Consider the following 27,449-nt stretch of genomic DNA (forward strand, 5'->3'; position numbering starts at 1 on the left):
TCATGTCCTAGCAAGAATGTTACCAGCTTTTGGGAAGTGAATTTGGTAGACGTACCCTTAGGAGCATCAACACATACTGTTTACTGAATACAGTGTTGGGTGATTAAGACTGATCGTGGACCCTCATTTGCCTACCTGTTGGTGGCTGTGGTGTTGGTACCACTGCCAGGTTGAGAGGGCACCCCGCTGGGGAAGCGAAATGCAAAATAAACACAATATTGGCATGTTGAGTAAGAAAGTGGGACAAAATGTTACAGTTGCTTCTTGTCGTTTTTAACTGAATGATGCTAATAATTTATACTGAATGACTGCTTTGTGTTAATCCTGATAGACAGCAACTCCAAAACCAGTAAGTCAAAAGTACCGGTTTGGGTTTAGCTTACATTATAGATTGCTTGCTAGCTGGGTAAAAGTTCTTACATCACTGCCACAGCTGCTGATATTCAGGAAGTATGAAATCCATTCATTCATTCTTTTCTGAGTTTTTACTGTTGGTTTGTTTTGTATTGTATTTTAAGAAGAAAGGTACAATCTCTGAATTTATTCCATTTATCTTGTCTGCAAGGCAATAAAACTAGAAGCATTTAGTATCACATTCACCTTATGGACCTTATAAAATGAAGGCTCACTGAATGTCTTCCAGAGCTTAAAGAGTTACAGATGGCTGAGAAAAGGGAACTTAATGAAGTAGAGAACTGCTGCTATGAATAAAGTCCTTGCTTTTTAGCTGATGTCCAACTATATGGCCTATTAGCTGTGTAGTTGAAACAAACTAAGAATTGACAAGCACAACTTATTTTTCCCATTCAGTTTACTGAATAAATATGGAAGTTCATGCCAGATTCAAAAATAAGATGTTAGAATTTTCCACAGAATAGCAGAATCACAGGCTTTTTTCCACACGCTTCTTTTTTTCCCTTATATTATAATCTATTGTATTTTATCCTTTGAAATTCAGCTAGATCAACACTTCTTGTGAATTCACAGCTGGGCCATTTCCAGGACGTTGCTCTGACAAATGAAATTGTTTTCTTGGAAAAAGAAAATACTGGTCGACTTTCACAAAATAGAATGTTTGATAAGAGTGACTAGCAAAATGTTTTTTTTCCTCTCTTATTGCAGGAGCACTTAAGCATCCAAGGTCACTTTCTTCTGCTACGTCATATATGTGGAATTGCTGGTGTAGTGAGGATCCCTTACTGGTGATAATCTTACATTTCAAAAGATCAAATTTCAAGTAATGGGACACCACTGATTGTTTCTGAATGCATGCGAGGTCATTGTTTTTATCAGGCAAGCTTCTACAATCTCCTTTTAGTCCTGGCTGATTATTATGATAAGCTGGACGGGGAAGATCTTCCATTTATTCCTGGCTATGTCTTTGCCCCTCTTCTTACTTTAAAGCATATGACTTTCTCAATTCCATTGTATGTGGCAGTGATACAGTGACTGTATTAGGCTGTCAAATGCCCGAGTGCTCTCACCTCAGGAGATACTTGTGGAGCTTCTGTGATGGTGGCCGTTGTGAGCTATAAAGGCCTAGCAAAACTTTGCCTTTGTAGCATGGGTCACTACTCGAAAACATAAACATTTTTCTGACTCTGGATGATGTATCAGTCTTGGTAATTCAGACATAGTGACAGTTTGCATTGAATTACTGAATGAGCTTCCATTATTTATGTAACCATGTACTCTGGTCATATTAAACATAGAAATATCCTATATTCAGTGCAAAGCAGGAGTTGTGTGCTGTTTTCAAATGAAACTATTAAGCAGAATTTTAGTGTGCAGAGCTCTGCTACCTAAGGATCACCTTTATTTGCTGTTATGTGAATTTTATCTTCTGGAAAATAAAATGTCAGTTGGATGTGAGGAAGATATAACACCTCTCTCAGGACAGCTTGTCTTCCAGATTCCAGCATTTGCATCTTGCAGAACTTGAATTAACGATGGAATTTCATTCTTAACTTCATTGCCAACAATCCTGAAGTGCATTGCCACTCAGTCAGCTGCCCAGTGGGTTACACTGGGACAGAGGAGGTGTAGATAAAACCATCTAAGGAAACTAGAGATGAAGGCTGGGAATCCAGATTTTTTTATATGAATACATATAGCTTCTTATTCTAATTGACCAAACTGTGTTTGTTTTGGTTTGTTGTTGTTTTTTTGTTTGTTTAACTTCCCTGTGGTTCCTTCTTTACCCTTGAAAATAATGGGCATCTCTGAGCAAAGCCAAGTCATCTTATAAAACTTTTTATAACCACTGAATGAATGCTTCTGAAACACTTGTGTGCAAAAAGTTTTGTGGAAGTAGGAAAAATGCAAGCAAAATACAAGTTGTAGCTTGGGTAAGTGGAATAAATAAATATTTATTTAAAAAGAAAAAAAAAAAAAGAAAAAAAGAGGCTTGGTGGAAGGGAAACTCTAGCACATCTCATGTCCGTGCTGACTGAGTTGTAATGGTTTGCTGTTTATGTTAGATTTGCATTGGATTTACAAGTTAGATTGTAAAGGCTCACAATCTGAAGCACAGGAGTCTTTTTTCTCCTGTAAAAAAAAAAAACAAACAACTATGATCTCTTCTCATGCTTTTGATAGCATGAAGTGATCCTAAGGAAATTTGCTGAATAACAGTCAAGTCTTTGTGGAGGGAAGTATACTGGGCTACTTGTTAAGGAGATGAAAGGATATGGGTGAGCTCCCAAAAGTAAAACTTACACGTGTAAGTCAGTTTCATCCGACAGTGTCTGTAATGTGAGCCTTGTGCAGTAAAGAGGAAAATACTGTATATTCATTTAACAGCTTAAATTTTAAAAATTAAATGAAAAGATTCACATAATTCATAATCAAGTTATAATTTTCATCCTGATTGCTCTCTTTTGGGGAGTTGAAGGAAAGCGTTCTGACCCCTGCGCAGAGGCTTAAAAATGCCTGTTGGTGTGTATATCAGCCTTCCAGAACACTGGGAAGATGGGAGCACACAAAGTATTCTCATCTTTGAAAATCTGTCCTTGAATCAGTAAGAAAACACCAACAAATCTCATGTGAAATGCTACATGTGCTCAGTTGGTTAAACATGGATTCCAAAAAGTATTATTTCTTTGATCTGCAACTGTTTGAAATTAATATTCTGTAAACATCCTTAACCCCCTTCCTTCCTCTTGCATCTTCACAAAAAATGAAGATTCTTGAGTGAAGCTGAGATGTTGATGTTTTGGTGAAGAGATTCACTTTAAATTTATATATAAATCAGTTTTTGGAGGGAAGTTTTAACTATTCCTGCACTTTAACGTGTTATGTGCAACTTATCTTTAATCAGTTCTTTCCCTCCATTTTAGGGAGGCTTGAAGATGCCTACCTATTCAGACCCTTTCATCTTAGAAGTTGTCTGCTGCACACTGCACCCCATGAGGGATTTCCAGGCTGGTTTCTGCAGCAGCTCAGCAGTTTTGGTTTGGATTTCTGAATTCCTCAGCCCTCCTGACTTTTTCAGCCAATTCCTTTTGCTTATTATTCTCTTGTTGGAGAAGTTAATCTCTTGTAATGCACAGTTCCCTGTGATTATGATGAAATCTGTAATGAAGCTGGATTTTTGGGATACGTTTCAGATGTGCAGCACTCCATACTGGACAGTTTTTCTTTGAAGTGCCTTTCTGGACCAAAACAGAGCCTATTCTTACTTTGTAATGTCTCAGTTTTATATAATGTATCTATTTTGGTCTATCACAGTTTTAAGTTGTGTAGATATGCACCGCCCATACATCCACTTCTGTTTTTTCTGAATAACAAGATGTGCTTCAGCTGCTACGGCTCTCTTGTCCCTGTTATTTTTAGGTTTATATTTAATACCCAATTCAAGTTCTTCCGTTTTGTAGAACAGACCTTTTTTTTCTTTTTTTTTTTTTTTTTTTTTTTTTTTTTTCCCTCTTGTTATTACTATTTAAAAACTGGTAGGTTCGAAACATTTGCTGTGGTCATGCAAATTTGACTGGGCGGTCTACTTGTCTGCCTGACCCCTGTTGTCATCCATGTCAGGGCTTTGTCTGCTATCAAAAGATCAGAGATAAGAATCCTTCTTGGCCACACCCTCGTATTCCTCTGCTGGTGCAGTGAGGCTGCATGCCAGCACTGTGTGGGTGCCCGATAACTTTCACTTCTCACTTCCATCTGTCGGTCCCTTCTCGGGCGTGCCACCTTGTCCCCCAGGTTCAGCATCTTTATCTCATGAACAAAGTCCATTTGTGAGGAAAGTTGCCACAAGTAACTCTGAGTACTCAAGAGTTTCACCCACCTTTCTCTCTTTGTTACTTTAATTTCTCTTAAATCACCTGCGATGCAGCTGTTTGAAGTCTTGCTATATAAATAACCTTCAGGGCTTTTCCTCCCAACCTGTTCTCCAACTGTATTTTGAGGAACTTCGAAGAGCCAGGAGAATTACAGCCTTGGTTCAGCAGGGAAGTACCTAAAGTGCAAAGAGGAGGGCAAAAGGCCTTCATTTGCAAATTATTTGATCTGATGGTGAAAACATTCACCTAAATGTAACTTGAGATGTCTGTCTATCTAAATTCACTTAAGTGTGCATCTATCTACAGATAAATATTTGTATGAGAGAAAACATATATCTCAAGTCATATAGAAGTGAAAATATCTCTATATAAATATATATTTTTGTTTCCCCATAATGTCACATATATAGCAATAGCTGTTGCTGCAATTTTCCCCCGGCTATTATTACAGCTGAATGAAGCAATCTTGCAGGTCACAAGATGCAGAGAAAAGCATCTGGTAAATGAATGCATTCTGGAATGTGCAGACACGTAATTGGCTGTTCTATTTATTTGTGCAGGAAAAATTCTTTGAATAAGCCAACTTTGAGTAGGTTGCAGCTTCTGGACAATGACAGAAATGTTATTCTCATGAGTTTTGTTGTTTTAATTAATGGAAAAGCAGTTATGTTACTGTTTCCATGGAAGTTTTGTAAACATTGAGGTTTCAATTGTCCTGACTTGAAACTGAATGTGCTCTGCTTCTTTGGTTTTCTGTGCGCAGGTGTGAGACTAAGAGGAACAGAAGAAGGGCTTACACTTACACAGATGTTCTAATTTTGGAGAGGAAAGTAAAACCTCTCCAGTATTACTGAGGACAAGAAAACAAATCACCTTTTTCTAGTATCTTTTCTCTCTAATCTTCAGATCCAGATTTACTGAATGGCTACAGGTTATTACAGTTGCATACTTCCTTTCCCAGACAAATCCTGTGTTTGCTTTGGCTGTTGTCCACTGTTTTTTCATCTTTTTGTTGTTTTTGGTTTGTTTTTTTTTTTTTTTTTCAGGACCACTTTTAAAAGGCAACACATTGTACAAAATGTAGAAGAGATGTACCATGGTTTTAAATATGGATGGGAGATGGCTTGTGCAGCCACCCCTGGCGGGCTGCCCCAATGCTGCCTGTGCCTGGCTGCCCCCGCCAGCCAGCAGGACACTGAGTCCTGGGTCACTGCAGTTACCATATAATACTAGGAGTGCTTTTATCCACAAGAGGTGCGTGATGTTGAGTGTGCAGGTATTTTTTAAATAATTCATTTACCAAATAGGCTGTTGTGATTGGCAAGGTTTTGAAACAAAAATCCTGTATGAGTGGCAGAAGGTCTTTGTATTAAGTCTCTAGAACATTCATGCCTGTGTTTGGTATTGTTTGTCTGTATCTTGGTCTGCTACTTCAGAAAGCAAAGCCTTAGTGGCTCTGTTACTGCATTTACCAGAAGTGGATGGAAGAAGGCTGTCTCTGCACTGACAGCAGGGAGCCTTCCTTCTCCTGCTCTGTGTCAGCTCTGCTAGCAGGAGAGCGTGGATGTTCTAATGTAAAACAGCACATGTCAGGAGGCTTGCTTTAACATTTCTCACAATAGACAACAAATACACAGAGTTCCTTTAACCTGGTCTATCCAGCCTGCTCCTTGTCTCAGAAAGTGGTAGGGCAGGGGACGGGAAGTGTGGGATACTGGCTTTGGGCTTGTTCAGTGCAAGAGGTTCCTCCTGGCAGACCTCGAGCTGTGCTCCTACAACGTGTGCTCAGCTCTACAAGGCAAGCAGGGCTGGAGTCAGCTGGCCCCTCTTTTCATCTCTAATGCCAGATTCAGTAATTCTTACGGTCTGATGAATACTTTTTTTCCATAAATAGCAACATTCTTGTCTGCATGCACCACAGACAAGGGGTGAAGTCAACAAGAATTCTTAAAAATAGGGTTGGTTTTTTTGGGAGGGGGAAGGGAGGACGGTTGTTCGTTTGTTTGCTTTTTTAAATTAAGACCTCACCTCAGTAAAATGGGCAGAGGATAGATAAAGCCAGAGAGGAAAAGTAGATGGAGGAGAGGAAAAGTCAGGTGATGGCACAGTGAGGAGGGGGGTGTAGAAAGGGTGTTGCAGTCAGTGGGAAGTCTGCTGTCTCATTACAGCAATGATCTATGTCCGTCCGCCCCCCCTTTCCTCCCCACCCCCCCCCCCCCAGCCTTGAACAGTAGAAAAAGTGGGGAACTTCAGTTACATAATGACTTATAATGCTGGTTAACAAAAATGCTGAATCTGTAGTATGTATTTCTAGTTGTCAGCTGAATTTTCTGCCTTTATCAGCTCAGAGAGGGAAATTAAAGCCCATTGCATGGAACTTTGCATTTAAGTTTTTCGAAATTCTGATTTGGTGATTTGGTGCAAGAAGGCAGAATAACTTGTTTCGTGGCTTTATCAGGGTGGTGTAGTCTCTCCTGCTGTATCAGACTTTGGACTCCTCATATATGTAATGCCAATACAAAAGCAGCAGGTGAGGATCAAGCTGCACACGTGTGCAGGAGGACACTTGCCCTCGTCTTCTTCCCCTGTGCTGCTGAGCCAGGAGGTACACAGAGAAAAGCATGTGGGTACCAGGGCAGTAGCTTGACTGGAAGCATCGGGCAAGTGGGATTCAGTACAGCCTGCTAATAGAGCAGAGAAATGGCAGTGCTTGGACAGGAGCAGGTATGTGTGCTTCACTCGCTGGCTGTAATTGGAACCAAGGTGGTTGGTGGAAGACGAGAGCAAACGGCAGCCTACTGCAACCAGGAGTGCGGCATGAGTATTTGAGACAACTTAATTGTCTCAGTGGTTTGCTTCCTTTTCTCTGTGATGATGCGCAATTGGATATACCTGTTTGCTTTTACTAACTTGAATTTTTTTTTCTTCCTGAGAGACAGAAGAGCTGAGGGGGAGCTATTAGATTCCAAATTGTATTTAGCTTGGAGCAATTAAAGCTAGCACCACATAATGGCATTTGTAACTGGCTTATCTATTATGCAAACTGTAAGATGTTAATGTGTGGTTTCAGTCAGACCTGGCATTACTGATGGCTTTTGCTCACATGCATTGAACTGAGTTTAGAAGCCATGCTTATTGCTGATTCTGGCAAGATGCTTGCTTTCTGACTGCTACTTTGTTCTCAGTTCCATTTTCAGTGTCAATCAGCATAATTTCATGCTGCTTCCAAAAATGGGGTAGCTGCTCTCTGTGTTCCTTTGTGCAGCTGCTTGGTTTGTTCTTTTTCTTCCATGAGTATTGGCATCCATGCAATGAGCTGGTTCAACTAACAGTGTGGCTAGAAATCTGGCTTTTTTCCTGTCTGAGATTATTAACTCAATTACTTGAGTTACTTGGATTTATTTCCCAATCTCATTCCAGTCATGTTGCTACTGGCTTGACCAGCAATTGCAGCAGGAACAAATGGCAAACATTGAGAAGGTGAGAGAATTGGCCAATCACTCCTGAAGGGCCTTGTTCTGCCCGCTGCACGTTTCCACCAATTGATATCTAATTGCCAGGTTTGGTGTTCGTTTGTTTTCCAGAAAGGAAAACAGGCTTTTCCAGAAATACTTAGAGATGTAGTGTACCAATACTAGATAAGCTACATAAAACAGCTGAATGAATTGTGGTGCTGTGAAAAAATCAACTACTACTTTTTTTTTTTTTTTTTTTTTTTTTTTGTATTTCCTTAGGTGCCAGATAGTTGATTTCCTTTGTTCTGCATAAAATGAACATCTTTCTATGATGCTCACATGAGCTGTAGCTCCCCTCTGAGAGTCATGTTTGGTCTTCCTTTTGTCATTCTATTCCAATGTATCACACTCTGCTTGTTCTAATGTCTGTGAAAGTTATAGTGAGAAGTTTTAGGTTGGGTCTCTGCAAGTGGGGATTGTTTTTTTTTCTTTTAAAATTACAAAAAAATTTAAACCATAGATGGACCAACAGGCTGTGAAGTGTTGCAGGTTATCTGGTCTGGATTTCCCAGATGATTTTAGGAAGTGTGCACCTATATTGCAAAATACTCAGCAACAAATTTTTTTTTTAATGAGAATAACTTATTACCTGTTGGCCTGTTCACTAGATGAATTATGAAATGACTGGAGTTATATAGATATCTGCATGATCAAAGAACTACTGCTTTTGTCCTCCAGATTTAGAATCTGAGCTTTATCTCCTAGGAGTAGAGGAGGTGATGTTTTATGCTATGCTACGTTCTCCTCCTTGCCCCCCCAAAGAAGTGCATTTTATTTGCAGACATTCCGAAATGCCTCTGTTCCCTGATGGACTTCTCAGGTACCTGTGGGAACATTGTTCAAGGTGAATGCCCCTATGCTGGGCTTGTCCTATGTGGCATGTAGATCACAAATTCTGCAGTTGTAAAGGCAAGGCCAAAACTCTTGCACAAGGGGCTACAAAAGAAAGTGGAGAGCTGTAGGTAATGTTCTGCGTAACTCTTGGCTTTCTTTTCCTGTGACCCTTTGGGATTGCTGCGTACTTCTGACCTTGTTGGTTCACTTTAGGGTCCTGCTATTTCGGTGTGATGTGTACTATATTCCTGATGAGTAACGTCATTTTCTCAGACTAATCTATATCAGATTATTCCTTCTATTTTTCTTACTTTGTTCATATCATCAACTCAATAAGTTAAAGGCCCTGTTTATCAAAGCTAGGTATTTGTGTTTATTTGTAGGGGCTTATCATGGAAGTTGTTCTATTGCCTTGAACATAAGAAGTTTATAATGAGGGACTGGTTGGAAGTTTTAATGTGAAGTGGCTTAATTTTTGAGATACTGGGAAAGATGCCAGCCATAGATTTGGGAAAGTCTGACTAATAAAATCGTAAAGCTGGTTCATCGCTCAAATATGTTATTATTTCAGCTGCCTCTGCCCACTGCAGGCTCCTACAAGCTAAAAATGTCAATGGACTATTGCATTAATAGCTATTTTAAGTCACCAATCTTAAAAGGCAGCACAAATGAAATAACTTTGAATTAATATGAAATATCATGGTTAACGCAGTTTTTCCAGCCTTAATATTTTGATACACGAGCTCATACATCAAAAGATCAAATCCTAAAATTAGATAGCAGATGTTTAGATTTCAAACCAGCTGGGGGTGGTGGTGGCATTTCTAGGAGTGTAACAAACAGAAGAAGTGAGGAATTCAGTGTAAACATGAAATTAGGAGTTATTAAATATAGACAATTGGTAAAAGATGGTAAGCGGCTTTACTCAAAGCTCAGTGAGCTAAAAACAGGGAAAAGGATTTGTTTTCTTATTCTTTGGAAAACAGGCCAATATTTTAAGAATAACACTAAATGAAGGCAGTAATGCCACTAACTCAGCAAATGCAAAATAATTTAGTTCTGCTGCTGAAAAGAAGTCTATTCACAGCATGTAGAAATAGCATGTTAACTTATGTTATACTATGAGTTTAAAAGTTTTTTTATATATATATATATAGCTTTATAGCTATATGTATATATAAAACAAACATACATAGTGGATAACAGTTTTGAATCAAGGGCACATGAAATTTGAGGAATTCTGTTCTTTCCTGTTGATCTTGAAGAAAGGTCAGGAAAGCATCAAAGCGCTCTAGGAAACTTAAGGATACACTAGCTTTTGTAAACAGTAAATGCTATGTGGTGCCCAGACATGAGTTTGCCTTCTGCTGATGATAAAGTTCTGGGGAGATTATCATCAGACTGTTAGGGAGCTGACTTTGTTCAACAGGAATTGAAATACTCAGAATGAAGACCTGTACAGTCTATGATTGTAGAAACGGGTTAAAATATTGATCTTTTTAGCTCAAATTGAGCACATACATAGCTTTTGTCATAAGCCTTTTCTGATTGGCAGTGTTGATTTTGTACAGAGAATTGTTACAGTGAAAACTGCAAAATTGGAACGTCTTCAGAAAAAGTGCATCTAAATACAAAACTGTGTGTTGGTTGCTAGAAAGCAGTGGCTGAATAATGGTGAGGTTTTGTCAAAGATGGTAGTAACCCCCAGCATCTCCTCCCATGCGGGATTCTTTTTCTTCTTTGTGCTGACAAGATGTATGAAAGCAAGTTTACCAGGCCCTAAGCAGAGTTGCATCTGTTGTGCAGAATTCTGGGCCCTTTGGACAAGAAAGATTTCTGTTGCAAATATATTAGTCAGGTAGTGTATTAGTAGACTTGGTTGCTTAGTTGTAGGAGAATTTTGCTAACTTGAACTTCTAGTGTATACCTGTCAGGAGAGGAAGATGTGGTTGTAGGTGTTGTGTTTTAGGGAAAGGTTTTAATTAACAGCAATAGGGGGAAACAGGAGAGTAAAAAGGTTTCCAGATATTCATAGATCATACTCCCTAGCTCCCTCATACTTTTCAGGTATGGGAGGACAAAGTAGCAGGAAGTTTATTTTAAATCTGGTATGTTTATTTTCAGATCCAGCAGCAGACTCACATGAGCTTCTCAGGTGTTGCCTAATGGAATTGCTTGGACTTCTACCACTCTAAAAGAAGAGATTTTTATTCTACACGGTCAGCTATGAGGGACTGCCCACTCATTGTAAGTCAGCCTTCCTTATGTTGTGGATTCTGTTCCCTTTCTGTAGGAAAACAGAAGATAAATTGACATGGAGCCTTTTCCAACCTAGAGGGGATGTGATGACAGGTGGGATATAAGAAGCTTCTTGCTATGAACATTCACCTTTTATTGAATCCCATTTATGTGGATTCATACAGGAGGAGATAACTGTTATTTGAAATAATTTTTACTTGCATAGAGGCAGCACTTCCATCTCCTTTTGAGATGATTGTGCTCAACTGTGTTTAGAAGAATTGAAGGATGTAGAAATTCTTCCAACCTTCATATCTCACAGTTTCTATTGTGAGCATGTACTAAGTATTGTGAGGTGCATATTGTTCAGGAAGGACTTGTATTCCTTTGGAATGTCAGAGTTGAGTCATGAAAACTGAAATATGCAACAGGCTCAGGGTTTGGATCTTTGCAAGATGTGGCTGCTCTTTATCACATAAACATCCATGTGCATTTTTTGCCTCTACAAACAGGAGGCTGGAAAATAGAGGAGAGCAACAAGTGGAAAATACTCCTACTTGGTTTATTTGCTTTGGTAGATACTGCTATACTGCTACGATGGTCTCATTCTGGGAGGTGGCCAGTAGCTATAGGATCTTTTTACCTATGCAAAAAACAGAGTTTATCAAACACGGAAACTAAACCAGTAACTGGTGATGTTGGCATGCTGTGTGTTTAAATAGTGAAGTAATGTTTTGTGCTTGTCTACAGACTTGCAGAAAGTCTTGCATACTTGGCAGAAGTGATTATAGCCCTGCCACACCCCAATGTGCAACATGTGGCTATTTTATTTTCAGAAGGGATTTATGACACAAAGGTATGTTAATTACCTGCTGTGGAGGAGCACAGAAAATCTTTCCTTTGCGTATCCTAATCTCTAACTTCTGGTGCAAGAAAAACAATTCTGACAGTTGCTAGAAGGAAGGGTGATAGATTTGCAGGGACAGAAAACTAACAGAGTTTGAACAATTACAGAGAGGAAATTCTTTGTGTCTCTTATAGCTACGGAAGAAGGCTGCTGTGATAACCATTACTGCTCAAAAATATTTTTGTTTTCTTACTGGCATAGTACTATCCTGTTGAAATATGTTACTGGAATCCTTGAAGATTCTTTAACCTTTTTTCATAGAATCATAGAATGGCCTAGATTGAAAAGGACCTCAAAGATCATTTAGTTTCAACCCCATCACTATGTGCAGGGTCACCAACCACTAGCCCAGGCTGCTCTTCTTTCTTAAGAGATGTTAAGTCTCACAGTAATTCGTGGTGTAATTTTGCTGAATAGCTCTGTTTTTGAAAAAGAAAGGAAACACTTCTTGGTTCTCAAAGTAGATAAACCTTAAAGTGAATTAAATTCATTTTATGAAGTTGAAAACTAAATCTGTGGCTATTATAGAAACAGTTTATATGTGTTACTGAGTAAAGAATTCTTTGCTACTCACTTGAACATAGGAAAATATTGTGAAGTAAGTTTTCTCAATCTTCATGGAACTCCTGTGCATTCACTGGTAATTTGTCTCAGTTTTCCCAGCCTGAAATTCCCAGTTCAGTTCTTGTATGTACTATGTATGTTGATTTTTGTTTTTCTCTCACTTGAAGCACTTGCACAGTCAAATTAAATATTTTTCATAATATTTATTTTGTAAAATTTCTGTCAATATTCAGCTTATGAACGTTAGCAGTTCAACTGTGTCTGCTGTCTCTTTACTCTTATATAAGAAACTCTTTTGTGAAGAACTATGAATTCTGTGCTGAAATATATTGTTTCTTGCTTCCTTTGAAAGAAAAAGAGTTCAAATCCTAGTGTGCGCGTGCTTCTAAATGCAAAAATAACCAGTGATCACAAACTTAGTTCTTTGTTTTTCCTGTACCTTCAAATTATTTGTCTCAGATAAATGTCGAAGCATTTCTTGTGGATTTACTTAGGAATACTTTCCTTGACTTGCTCAGCGTATAGTAGCGTGTTCTGGAGGGAATGATTGGAGGAGAGGAAAAAAATAATTGTAACTTTACTGTCTCAGTAGTTGCTACTGAAACAAATTAATTTTGTTGTTGTTGAAGACTAAAATAAACTATGTATCTAAGCATACTGGATGGCATTTTATGCAAGGAAAAGAGGAGGAGAAAGATGACTTTACCTCATAAGGGTGTAGTTTGTAGTTTTTGTTTTATTCATAGGCACTTATGTTATAAATAGAGATAACGTCCGATCAGGCAGAAGAACTGTTTGGAAAACTGGGATGCTGATTTAGTATGATCCCAGAATAATGTCATTTGTAGAATTTGCCTCAGTAGAAGTGAAAGGTTTGTGAAGTTACAAAATGTAGATCAAATGTGCAGTCACAATTTTTTAAATAGCTTAAATGCCTCTTAGGGGAATTTGTAAAACAGCACCTGTGTCTTGGACTGGTACTGGGCCTGAAGAGGTGAGACACTGTGAACTCTGGGATCCTGTGGTCCCTTGCAAAAGAAACACAGCATGTCTCAGCATTGAAATTCAGATCTTTCTTGTAGTTACTAATTCCTACATTGTGAGAGACGTGAACTCAAGTGCTTGATATAGGCAGTTAGCATAGCCAAAAGTAACATGTGAGAGAGGATTACGAGTCTTGTCTCCTGTTACTCAAACTTGTGATTCCTCATGCTTCCATTCCACACAGAGAAAAGTAGCGTCTGCTGTGTCTCATAATTCTAGAAGCAATTGGGTTGATTCTCCTGCATTTTAGGAACAGGAAGAAATTACCTTTTTGTTGGTGCTACCAGGAGGATTTTAACGAAGTGAGGTTCTGTATTTTGGTTTCTGGAAAGAGATATGGAAAAGTCCATGTTCTCACCCTGAGCAGAGTTCACCATGAAGCCAAACCTTTGATGTAAATCAGTCTTGCGCTTGCAGAAACCCTCATTTCTCATAAAATGTGTCCCTCTTTTTAGAAGTGGTTCTAACACAGAATCTCTGTTTTCAGTGTGTGCTTGAATGTATGTTTCCATCAGGATTACATATTTTTCTAGTAGAAACCAAGTTTTTCCTGTTTGGACTATTGTAAATTTGTGGCAAAATGTTTGCTTGTTTTCCAGTAGAAGAAAAAATAATGATATATCAGATACATCATAAGGCAAAAGATTTGTCACTTTTTAAGAGACAACTTGAAGAGGAGATTTATTTATGAAGAGCAACCATCAGATGTGACCAGGGCCCCTTGCTTTTCAGTTGTGCAGAGGTTTTGCATACAAACTGATTGTGTGGGAGGGAAGGAGAGCTGTAGTCCTTTGTGGACTCCTTCAGTAGAATGGTAATGGGATGTGGAAATGAATTTTGATCCTGGCATATATTGTTGTGAATTAGGTATGTTTTTGGCCTTTGACTTCTTTGCTCATTCTCTGACTTCTTGTTTAAATGCTTTATACTCCCATTTGCTTTTGGGAAAAGGTCATATCCTAGTTTTAATTAGAAAGAACTGTTATTGTGGCAGTAGGTATTTGAAGAAGAAATGAAAACTGTGTTACTCCCTAGATTTGAAGAAGCTTCCCGGACTAAACAACAAACAAACAAATCATGATTATTACAGTATATACTTTCCAAGGAGATTATTTTGAAGACAGAGTGAAACAAGCAGTGTGTTTATATGTACATATATATATAAACCATCTGTGTGAAGTTTACCATCAACGTGCTTCTGCAGTGGTGTGCTTTAATCTTATTTTATTTATCATCATGTTGATCCAGGAATGTAATCTGTTGCTATTTTTGATGTTGTCTTTCTGTTTTGTTTTAATTATAAATCTTATCAAAGCATATGTGCAATGAGAAAAGGAAAAAAAAAAGCTCAAATCTGACCAAGGATAATTATTAGTAGTCATTAGTAAACAGAAGTGTTTTTATGAAAATATAACATGTTTGCAATGTTTGTTTGACTTTGTTAAACACGTGGGCTCTATGCATGTGCTGCATGTCTATAAAACAACATGTTTACTATGGAGACAAGTCTGTTTGGTTATGAAACTGGAGAAGAAAAATACCTTCTACCAGCAGCTGAAACTGTGTTGAAAGAACACTGATTCTGGCAGAAAATCAAACAAGATTTTATCTGGGAGTAAAACAAGCTGGCTGGTAACTTTGTAGGCACAACAGAGTGCATCAAAGTAATCCAATATAAAATTACTTTGACAAGCTTTAGGAGGTTTTCAGTGTAGCTGCCTGATTTACTTCAACTTTCACTTTCTCTGTATTTTGTCCAGGTAATTTCTGTGTTGCCTTATCTCCTGGAGGAGACGCAGGTATTACAGTTGTGTAAACAGAAATTCCAGAGTGGTGCTAATTGCTGAGGCTTCCAAGCAAATAGCTGCATGGAGTGTTCCAAGTGGACCCTGCACAAGCCCAGGGAAATTCCCTCTGGTCAAAGACAGCTGTGTGGGTACACAAGATGAATTGCAGGAGGGGCAGCCCATTCAGAGGTTAGAGAGAGAAAACCCCTCTTGTTGGGGCACGACCTGATGTGAAAGGCACTCTCTCATCCCTAAGTTGACTGGATATGAAGTGTTTGGGGCTGGCAACTGTGTACAGCGATGTAAGCACTGACAAACACAGAGGTGTGTGTATTACAATACACATAACAATAGAGAGGGTTTACTTGAATATTATTTTGCACCTTCCTTTGAAGTCAGTCTTCTGTTTCAACTCCAAAAGAGAACTTTAAAAGAAAGAAAAGGTTCTCTTCCCCTGCCCCACCCACGTTATTACTGGTGTCACATGTAATAGCTCACCTGCAAACCTTGTTTTTCCTGTGGCGTTAGACCACAAAGTCTTCCATGACTCAGCTGCTCTTTTTTTGGAGGATGGCAAATTATTGAAGGAAAAGCTCTTTATCCAAGAGCAGGTTTCACAGGGGACCTTGCCTTATAAAAGAACAAGCCCCTTCTCATTTGTTTGTGGTGGTTTGTTTGGTTTTTTTTTTTCCTAGATTTTGTTCAAGCATGCGTTTATTCCCAGGAGTTTTTATTCCCAGTATTAAAACTAATCTGAACAATTTGACAACTGTCTGCAGGTGTGTTTGAGGGCTGTGCAAATAGTAGTGTATTCTACATAGCAGGTCCCTTGCTTTCAGAAAAATCAAAGAAATTTCAATTATGCTTTGAAAGTCTTGTGCTACATGATTGATGAAAGTGGTGATACTAGAAAATTGCCTTTCCATAGTGCAATAAGTCTACAAGTGTTTTGAGCATCACAAACTGTGATGTGCTATGAAATGAAATAATTTTAATTCTTGTGGGCCTTAATGTCACGTTAACTAAAAAGTGATGCTGTCAGCTATAGCAATAGTCAGAAGGCAGCAGTGCTGTGTTTAGAGTGAAAAAGCTCAGTGTAATTGAGATACATAATAGAAATTGAATTGTTCCTCATAAGGATAAGGAGGACTTCAGAAGTGCACTGTTCCTATGAATGCAGATATAACTCCAGGTTTTACATTTGCCTCCAGAGGCTGAAATTGTTAATACAGTTTTTAACTTTTAATGAATGACATGCAGTTCCCTACTTGTTGCTTTTATTGTTGTTGTCATTGGACAAAAGCAATCCAAACAGCAAATGTATTTTGCAAGGTAAAAGATGCTCTAAGACACAGTAGTTGACAGCTTTGCCTGTAATACAATCAGCTTTTTGTCAATGACTTTGAGTGAAAATGTTTGATTCAGGAAAAGTGGGGGGGAAAAAAGCATTCTTTGTTTGGCTCAGGCATTAGGACTCTTAAGGAAACTACTGGTTCTTCACTGTATGAAGGAAATGTGCTGCTGAATTTCAGAACAGAAATGTTCAATGGATTTTTTTGACGTGGGAGTAGCACAAATCTGTAACTTTTCCATACCCGTAAGATGACTTTTCATAGCTAGTAAACTTCTATGTTGAGCACGTTCTAACCAAATGGGACTGCAAAAGTGCAGTGGAGCAGACTAATAGGATTGTTCCTTTCTACCCATAAAAAGAATGTGTGTCCATGTCCACTTGGATTATTAACTTTAATTTCTGTTTTTAAAGAAGTTGATGAAGATGGTATCCTATGCATTGTCTATGATGATCTGCATTGGCATGGAAATTGGATAAATCCTGAAAGTAATTTTATATTCAATTAAAAAGTTGCAGTATGCAGAGAATTGCTTCGCAGAACCAATTGTATTGTGTGGATTCTTTCTAGTTCTGTTTCAGAAGCATAAAAGTTGTAGAACTTGCCCCCCTTCGGTTTGTTGGTGATATTTTATTGACTTATTAGGTGAAAAACAAGCAGGTTGTTTTTGTTCCAATTCAGCTTTCCGTTTTTCAGTGAGCAACATGCAGCCTGTGTGACCAGGCATCACATATTACCTGAGGAAGATGTTATATAAAAGTTCTTTAACTTTCCGGACTGCTCCTGATGCCAAATGCATGAACTCTTAGGATCTCAGCAGACTAAAAATGAGTCATGGCAAAAATCTATAAATGCCAGAAAATGTTCTATTTTAGAGGCAAGCAATGGATCCCACAGAGGGCCTGTTTGGGAAGATACTTAAGAATGTGCTTACTTTAAGCCTGAGCTTAAATCTTCTTGCTGTATGTGAGTTGGACTTGGTTATCCTTATGCGTCCCTTCTAATTTTGGATATGCTATGATTCTGTGATTACCAGCTCTTCCTAATCTTGTGGTTAGAGTCCCTATAAAATCTTTCCTTTAGGAATTTGCTGTTTTATTTTGTTTTATTTCAATTTAAATGATGTTTAGAATACTGTCGTCAAACGCTGTGTCATTACTTCAGAAATCAAATGTCAGGGTCAAAGAACATTTTGACAAGATTGTTTTCTGTTTTCTTTTGTTTTTGTTTTAATCTTTCTGGCTGTCCATAGCAACTAGAATTTCGGTATTTCTAATATTTCTCATCATTTGGGGGTGACAGCCTTCCCCAGTCTTCTGAGAAGCAGAGGATGCCTGCCTTCTTCTTTCCTGTTTTTTTAATGAGAATGACAAAGGGTCATAAAATATGCAAAACCTCTGACTGCCACAGTCTAAATAACAGCGAGACAGTAATTTACTTCCAGTAATATGTTTTAAAAGCAGTAACTACTGAACACTTTTAAATCAAGCTGGTCAAACTCTGGATATATGATCTGGTAGTGTTGTAGTTTGGAAAAGGTATTAATGAGTACCATTGCTTACTTATCCTTCTGTTTCAGTATTAGTGAGTTCAATTGCTCACTTGTCATTCTGTTAAAGTAAACATAAACGAAAGTGTTAGAAAGTGGTGAGGGATTTTCCTTCAGCAGACGACTAAATGATTTTGTTCATGTTGTATCTTTGCTGTACAGCCGTAGACATGAACATCTATTTCTAAATGGTTATGATTTTTTTTTTGTTTGGTTTTCTTTTAAATAAATCCTTGACAAAATGCGTACTTGTTTTTATTTCACCCATTGTGATTGGAGGATAACTTGAAGAGAAGGCAAGGGGATGCTAGCAGTGATGAATCAGGGCTGTTGTTATCTGGCTAAATACAGCTGATCATTTTATTACTCTAATTAATTATCTTCTTATCTTTCTGCATGGGCTCTTCTAAAGAAGCAGGCTTCTTATCCCAAATTTGATGCATCCAAGAATTTGTAGACTCCACGACCAGAAATTCCAAATCTTTTGAAAATCTTCTACATGTGAAATTATGCTTCCCTAAGCATGACTCATGCTCTACCTTAGATGGGTATTTGTTCTACTTGGCTTAGGTGCAGTTTATACTTCATCTGTAACAATATCACATGTGGTTTGTGGTTGGTTTTCTTTTTGTTTGTTTTGTTTTGTTTTTTGTTTAAACCGAACACTTAGAATAGCTGGTTACAGCTCAGTAACAGCTGTTGAGGGTGTGATTCAGCATCTCCCATTGCAGCAGACACTTGTATTCTTATGAGATTTCTGCCTACCCTGCATCTGCAAACTCCTTGATGAAGGCAGTGTTGGCAAATAGGGCAGGAACTGCCTCTCTGAATGTGCCCTGGGGTTTTTCTGTGCTTACCTGTGGCGCTGGCTGTAGCAGATGCTGTGGAGGAATGGGCATCAGTCCTTATCCTGAAGAGTTACAAAGCATCTGCTTATGTTTCGGACGCTTTCTTTAGTCTTTATCTGATAAAGGATGACTTATGATCTGGTGTGAAAAAGGCTGCATTTAATTTTTTTTTCCAAGTTTGTAGAAACTGCATTTTCTGTTCCAAGTACACACCTTGCTTATTGGCATACCTGAACCTAAATATGTTTCAAATATAGGGACTGACTTTGCTGCATATGTTTGCTATAAATAAGTTGCTTTTCAAGGGTGGTGTACATCGCAAAAGTTCAGCTTGAAAAATTAAGGTCATTTGTTTTGAATTAAAAGATAAATAAAAATATGATTAAAATACAAGGAAGAAAATTCTGGAATACCAGGGGGAAAAAAGAGCAATTAATGAACTGTATCAACTGCAATAATGAAGTTAGCCAATGAAATGAAAGGAAAAACAAACACGCATGCAAACAAAGCAAGCCCACAGTGAATTGGCTTTACGCCGTGTCATTAAATCACACTTGATAAAGATGAGATGTCTGGTTCAGGGCTTTTGCTATAAGAAACTATTTTTTTACTCAAGGCCACTCTCTTCTTGCCCACTGAAATGCTTGCAATCTCTCACTGTTTTTTGGTTGTGTTCAGATAAGTTTTTATTTCTTTCTGGAGTTATATTTCAGATGGAAGACTTTTGAACAGTATCAGAAATATTTGTCAAAAGAAGAGGCACATAGCATACCTAAATCCCAAGTATCTTTCTGATTGTCAGTGCACCAAAACAGTGTCACTGGAATGAAGTGTGCTGTAGCAGAAATGGGTACTTTGGAACAGAAGTAGCACTATACTTTGATAGGAGTCATCTCTGCATGTTGATGGGAAATGTGGAGGGCATCCTGGCTGGAAAATGTGAAGGATGGTGACAGGAGGCCTTAGGGAAATATAGGGAAATAAAGAAAGGAGTGGTAAGAAATTCCTACAACTTCGTGTTTTTGCATTTAAAGCCATATATTGTTCTTTTTCCATTTCTGCTTCAAAATATATTATACAGACATTCAAATTAGGAACTGATAATAGGCTTTTGTAAAACATAACTAAGCTAAAATCTTATTTCTAAGGGCATTTCATTTATGCTAATCTTGTCTTGGATTTGCTTAGAGTTAAAACCCTCCATTAGGACTGAAATGCAACTCAGTTTCAGTGTCAGTGACTGTTCATTTCTTCTCACAGTGTACTTGATAGTCTTTTCTCTGAAGTCCTGATGCAGGAGTATATAAATACCTAATTTATAGCTAACATAAATTTGAGTGAAAGTGACTTACTGTGCGTCTGTTCAGAACAAGTTTGAATATCTTGGGCTTTATCTTAGCACCCTTGACTTATGGCAGGCAACAGAACCATCTGAGGAATGACTGAAGGTTTTGAAGTGGGATCTTTGTGAGCCATGGAGGTCAGTTGGAGGCCCTTCTAACAATGGGTCCCAGGGGATAAGAACAACTTCCTTCTGCAGGATGCCATCTTGAGTGGGGATGAAACTTCTACTCCACTTGTGCTATTCAGCTCTTTATCTGAGAGAAGATCAATTTTATTTTCACAGTTGTGTAACTATGCATCACCTTGTACTTATAGCCCAGAAGTCTGGCCTCAATACACTCAGTGTAATGTATGTGTTTAAAAGAAAGGCATTGTCACAGAAAAAATCTGATCACTAAGAAAACTTAATTTAGAAAAAGATCAATGACACTTTAACTAGATGATAGTATTCCTGTACAGGCATGTTTAGAAAGCACGTATATAAATGTTAATATGGTAATGGTAATAAAGCTAAAATAATGAAATTAAATTTATGCCTGAAGAAAGAATTATGGGATCTGCTATGGAATGTACCATGGCTGGAAATGTTCTTACAAGTGGAATAAAGCTGTTATAGGTGCATTCATGTGAGGAAGGATGGGGCCCACCCCATTCTCTCAGGCCTAGGATTGTGTGACCAGCTGTGAAAGCACAAGTGATGAGTGCATGGAGTGAAGTATGAGTACTGTTCAGACTGCAGTGACTGAAAGCAGGATGCCCTCAGCCTCAACATCCAGATATGCTCTGTGTGGTTGGCTTAATCTTGCAGACAGTGACCTTTAATTGCCCTTCAGCCTTCCAGGAGCAGGCTGGAACTGTCACAACCGAGTTTTAGGCAGTAAAATTCCTGTCACTGGGCTGCAGTCTGAGAACAACATTCTTTTAAGTTGGGGAAGCTATATCTGAGATCACACAAAGCATCCTCAGCAAGTTTTTTACTTGTTTAGCTGCTGTGAAATAGAACAGCTTGTTACCAAGTGCAGGGGAAAGAAGACGGACCTTCTTTTGTAAATAATATTTTACTTCTGTCACAAATATTTCTTCACTTTTGTTTCAGAGTACCCTGAAATAATTGTAGAAAACAGCATTGCTGACTTTTTTTTCTCCTGTTTACAGTTGTGAACAAGTCCTGATCCTGTATGTTACAGGAAGGTCAAATGGAAGGCTGCTTATAGTGCTGGATAAACTCGCAACCTAATTTGAGCTGTTCATTTTGAACTGGTTTATTTAAATTGCTACCTGTAAATTATCTTGTTTCCGTGCACGTAGATGTGCCGACTGATTATTCTAAGTGGGTGATGCTCAAGTAATAGATCACCACTTGGCTCAGCTGAAGAAAAATTGAGCCTGCAGCATCACTGGAATCAGTTCTGAACTTTTTTTTTTTTTTTTTTTTTTTTAAGAAAAAACCTCTGTGGTTGATTATGTACGTAATGTTAATTGTCATTTTGCTGTGCTCAGGCATAACTGATGCATGACATAATCTGGATACATTAGCTGAGAATCATTAAATTCACATGGAAAGAAATGCATTTGTCACATGTATTTAGTTTCCTATGCTTAATGCATAACATCCAACTTGACAACTCCTGCACTTGGTGAGTTTAAGCCTCTTAAATTTGCCATGTAAGGTGGTTAAGCTACTGGTTTTAACTTCTAACGACCTCACACTTTTTCCATGTCCTGGCCTAGCTCTAGAGAAGTATTCCAGGTGCAGGAAGTAGGGCAAGGAGAAAGGTGAAGAGAGATGGAGCTGCATGAACAAATTCACAGCAGATGTAATCTCTGGTTCGAGCAGTCTGTTGAGTCTCCAGGCAAATCTACTAAGATCTGTCTGCACAAGGGAGCCAGACCAATGCATCACAACATTTACTGGAAGCTCTAATTATTCCAAACGCTGTATACCGGAATTGTATGAACGATCTGTAAGAAGAGATGACAGGCTTTTCAAAATGAGCTGGTGGGCACCACAGGCAGAAAAAGCAAATTTATATTCAGTTTTCAGGAATAGCACTAAATTTTTGAGTAGATTGGTACTAGATGGGACATTGTATGAGTGGGAATATTATCATTCATGATGCAAGCAAAATGTGGAGTGTGAAAGTTTAATGCTGCTTTGAGTCAATCTAAATGAGCTGTACTTCAGAGTGGATGTTTTGGGAAGCACAAAGATGCAGTCAGCCTTTTCTGGATGCTATTTAGAGCCTGGCGTGTGGCTCTCATTTGTCCTGCTTTCAGAATCTTCGAAAATGTAATGGTGCTGAATGGAGTGAAACATAGAAGAGAGATAGAAGAATCTTTTAAATCCAAGTAATTCAATAACTTTTGGGATACTTTATGCAAGAGAAAATTACTTGAAATGTGATTTGCAAGCTTCCTAAATAAACTGGCATACTATTCCGAGAGAATATTCATACAGTTTATCAAAATGAAAAGACAGAATACAAGATCAGGTGCTTAAGAAACATTATGTTATACTGTACTCTGTCTTGACTTTCGTCATCCTACAAAAGTATGATAACCACTCAGCTTATTAAGTGAGCTATTCTTAAAATCTTGTCTCCAGGGTTTGCAAATAATACTGGAATGTTACAGGAGATCCTACTTGCTTTGTCACTGTTTTATTTTATAGTTTGGTTGCTAATTTGAAGTAGTATAGTAATACCTAATTGGTATTGCATGGTAATACCTAATTGGTATTGTAAAATCATGGAGAACTGAGAACAGTCTTTCAATCATCTCACTCTGGGAACAATGTAGAAATGGTTTCAGCAACAACTGTCTTGTAGTTCTCCAGATTAGTTCAAGTTTTCCATTCTGAAAGATCATTCCAACGAGGGGCATCAGGGGGCTGGTGACTCCTTGTGTCCGGGGATGACAGCCCTGGAACAGCGATCGCAGGACCGTGGGTTCAATTGCCTCCCTGATTGCATCTGGAACAAGCAATTGACTTTTTTTTCTTTTTTTTTTAAAACAGAATGGAAGTCTGGAAAACTACAATTACTGCTTATGTAACTTCTCCTAAAGTAATGCTTTCAACTGCCATCAGTAATGCCAGGAATTTTCTTTATGTTTCATGTAAAATGACCGTGTGAGCTTTGTTATGAGAGCAGGTTTGTGATCTGGACTCAAAAATGAACATATGCATTTCCTATGGAAGAAGTGTTACAATTCTCTCTACTTCGGTAACCATTCACAGTAATTTTTTTCACATTCTTCTTCCAGCTCTTCACTTCTGAAACACATTTAGTTTTTTCACCTTTTCACAATGAAATGTACTGAACAAAATAATTCATTTTTAAGTGTTGTGTTGACCCTGTGTGTTACTGTGTGTAGGGCATAGATATTCTTCTAGAAATAAAAGTGAGTTATGAAGATGCTTTAGACTCAGCAGAGTTTTTCTGTGGTCCAGACGACAAAAACTTCACATATACTTTCAATTACAAGAGCCTTTGAAAATACAACTTTGTCAAAAGTATGTTATGGCATAGATTTTGTAAAAGTGTTTTCCTCTTTTATGCAGTCTCTATTTTGTAATAGAAAGAAAATGTACTTGGATGAGGTTTCTCAGATGTTTTAACCTAAAAGTGTTGCTTGCTGAAAAAAGTGTAGAAAATAATCAATGGAAGATGAATATTGAGCACAGGTAAGCAAAAAATATATAGGTCAGCCTGAATAAAGTGGGCATGACTGCTGTCTGTTAAGAAAACAACATTCAATATTATATTAATATGTTCTTTATACTACCTATTTTACTACTTGAAACATAATTTAAAAAATATATTTCAGCTTCTTCCTTTAGGAAATTGCTTCTTTATTTTCATGTTCAAATATTTATTAAGTACATCATACAGAAACTTGTGGAAAAGTGTCAGGATGCACTTTATGCTGCACTACTCATAATTAAGCACAGGTTTCACTTATTTTTGTGCTGTAAGCCATGATGATTAGAAAAGCCAATAGCAACTGCTAGCATTTTAGAAGCAAACACAAAAAGAATTAGAGTTTGGGAAGAGAATATGGAGAGACAGGAGGTGAAGAACAGTGCTAGTGGCACATTTCTACACTGAGGAGGTTTAAGGGGAGTCTGCCTTGTTTGTAAACACTTCTGTTCATTGCTTTTCCTTATAGTCTGTAATTAAAATCCTAGTTGTTCAGCCATAGTTCAAGTATAACCAACATCAAAAATGCTGTGAAGCAGCCATGACACTAGTCTACATTATAAAAATCTTCACATTTGCTGTCTCTGTATCCTGGTTAGTGGCTGGAACTGAAGTGAAAAAAATGACTATGGTCATTAGAAGTAATAAATGTGGATTGTTAAGCTGTAGCACCCTTTCACTAAGCTCACATCAAATTCCTTGTAAGTTATTCATTCTTTCATGTTGCTGAGGCATCCTAATTAAAAACTCCAATCTTTTACACCTCTGAAAATGCTTGAGAATGGGATTGTAGCTGAAACTTTTTTGTGCGTGGAATTTCCTTCATTTTTAATTAAATTCAAATGGGATGGCAGTAGGTCGCAGCAGCCTGAATCTAAATGTAAGATTAGGGGCACAATGTCTTTTCCAGATCTGTCTGAATCAGTTGAAAATGATACTGCTTCCAGTTTCTCATTGCTGCCTACAGGCTGCTGATTACCATGCCTGCGTTTCAGCCAAATGAGCAAAGTATGTGCAGTACCCACTGTGACGATTGACTCTACACTGATGTTCATTATGGAAGGCTCCTATGATTTTATTTGTTTGTTAACTAATATTTTTTTTTTTTCTAAAGGGGAAGTTGCTTATCTCCAGAAAAAGGATAGTAACAAATTGTTTGGGAGCAAGAATATCTTAAGCTGACTTGGTCTTTTTCATAGTGTGTATGAATTTAAACTTGAAGATATCAGAGGGGGAGCACTGAGCTACTGTTGAGAGCCATGAAAGTTCTCAGCAGAGGTATATTAACTGGTAGCATTGTTGCTCGAGGGATGTCATATTCTACATTCAGACACTATGCTGTAGTTGAACGGCATAAAAAAGCTTGGTGCATTAGAACTCCATAGATCTTCCTGCTGGATTGTCTGTAATAACATTAAATTATTCACAAATTTCTTTTTTTTAATTGAAGCTTCTCTTTTTGATCAGTCTCCTAACTTGCTCTTAGATTTTGTTCTGTTGTAGCTCTGTGCAAGTACTGACATGAAAGCACTTGCTGAAATGAACTTGTATTCTTCCCTGGCATGGCTTCTGCTTCTAAAGCTTTGGGTTCACTTTCTTCTTTATCAAGTTTAAAAGTTCTCCTAGCAGCTCTGTTTGACTAGAGTTTTTAAAGTAATCCTAGGAAGATTCAAGTCTATCTTCAACAGCAGTGAACTGGAGGATGAGGTAGCAGTGGTTGCAGGGGTTTATATTGTTTTAGCTGGGAAAAAGAGAAATTTTATGGTCCCTTTCTTGAGTTTGATGTAGCCTTTTAGCCTAGTTGGAGACCTTCATCTCTTGCCTGCATCATTTCCTGCTGACTCAGCTGTTGCAATTGATTCTTTCCCCTGGTTTTCTTTGTTTGGGCACAAAACACTGCACGTAATCATGTATCTCACATCTCCCTCTAGGTCTCTTTCAGTTCATCTTTATTCTATGCCACAAGGATAGTATTGCAGAAAACCTGATCTGTGGAGCCTCTTTCCTGGCTCCCACCGTCAAGGTGTTTGTTACGGTCATGTATATGAATGACCAACTGTATAATAATGACTCATATATTAAGACAAACAGTGATATACATGTCTTCCAAGAGAATGATTCAGTCAGCAGCTGCTTCTCACTGTTCTTGTATCTGCATATGTGTACATGACGTGTTTCCAAGCAAAAGGACAGTCACAAGCATCGTTCAATCTGTCCTGGAAGAGCTCCATCCCAAGCCTTAATATATTTAATTTTCATTTAAAAGAAACACATTTCTGTGTATGCTTTATGCTGGCTTTTTTTTTTCTTTTTTTTCATCAAAAGGTCAGAGTTAATGAGCTCTTCCTTCTTGGCATTAACAGCATCAATCCTTGCACTTGTAGAACTAATTATCCTCAGTATACCTTCTAAATGTTAATTGTTCCTTGCAACACTTCTCTAAAGTGTCAAAGTTTGTTCACAAATTGCTGTGTTCAGAAGCACGATGTAGAAAAGTGGCCCTCAACATAAAATGTTAGAGAAGGTGAACACTGATGCACTTACCAAGCCTGTTCTTTTGTCAAAATACTACACATCTTTGATGTTTCAAGCAACCTTAATATGAAAGACAGTCTGTAAAGACCTAATTTTTACATAGGCTTTAGAAGAAGGCTGTAGCTCTCTCTGCAGCAATTTGTAAAATTATGCTAAGTTGATCAGGAAATCTGACTTTTCTGTAGTCCACAGTCATTACACTTGGTAAAGTGTGCATACAAACGTGTCTTTATCTGGACAAGAACTGAGTCTTGTTGCCATGGTCATTAAAGTTAATGAGATTAAATTTTTGAGCTAATAGGCCTACTTAGAAAAGAAAAACACTAAGGGTTCTCAAAATGAAGTGTTGTTTCCCTTGCAATTTCTTTCACTTAGAAATTGTGACGTACACTATAAACGTGTGACGGCATCATGGGAAATAAACAGGTATCTGCAAGGGAGAAATACTAAAAGCTTTTTTAGAAAGTATGTGATGCTGAAGTATGAAAATTTAAACACCACATCAAACAACAGAGGAGGCGTGTTAGGCTCTTCTGCTCATTAAGGAAAACATCTAACTTTCTGCATAAGATTAGAGGATCTCTGGGTTGTGTTTGTTCATACATACAATGTGACATCTTCCTTCAGGCCTCTGTTAGAATAGTTCTTGGGCCGCAAAAGCTCTTCTTCCAGTAATCCTAATTGCTGTTCTACATGAAACCACGGGTGACTGGAGTTTGCTTTTCCAAAGTTAAACCAACTAAGTCAGCTGGTTTAATGAAACATATTACATGATGTCAGCCTTGGTAGATTTATGCATCTGACAGCATTATGTAGCTTATCAGGTCATAAAGAGACAGTCTGGTGCAGAATTATATGGATGCCTTCAGTGATTTCACAGAAAAGTAATGTATTCTTCCTGATGTAGAGACAGCATTGTCTTAAGATAGTGAGTTACTGCATGCT

At 38.0% G+C, this 27,449-nt stretch overlaps 1 protein-coding gene across 7 annotated transcripts in view; it reads left to right on the plus strand.

Moving 5' to 3' along the window:
- OSBPL3 (oxysterol binding protein like 3) overlaps positions 1-27,449 on the plus strand; it is an 87,097-nt gene that overhangs the window by 7,263 nt on the left and 52,385 nt on the right. For 6 of the 7 annotated variants that reach the window (XM_042888823.1, XM_042888822.1, XM_042888829.1 and 3 more), the window contains exon 2: positions 10,760-10,882. The exons of the other annotated variant lie outside the window; for it this stretch is intronic. The gene's annotated coding sequence lies outside the window, so the exon portion shown is untranslated. The remainder of the gene's footprint in view (positions 1-10,759; positions 10,883-27,449) is intronic. 7 annotated transcript variants of the gene reach the window in all.

Source organism: Lagopus leucura, unplaced genomic scaffold (genome assembly GCF_019238085.1).
Source record: "Lagopus leucura isolate 7727_CA_CO unplaced genomic scaffold, USGS_WTPT01 Super-Scaffold_100157, whole genome shotgun sequence".
Lineage (NCBI taxonomy): Eukaryota > Metazoa > Chordata > Aves > Galliformes > Phasianidae > Lagopus > Lagopus leucura.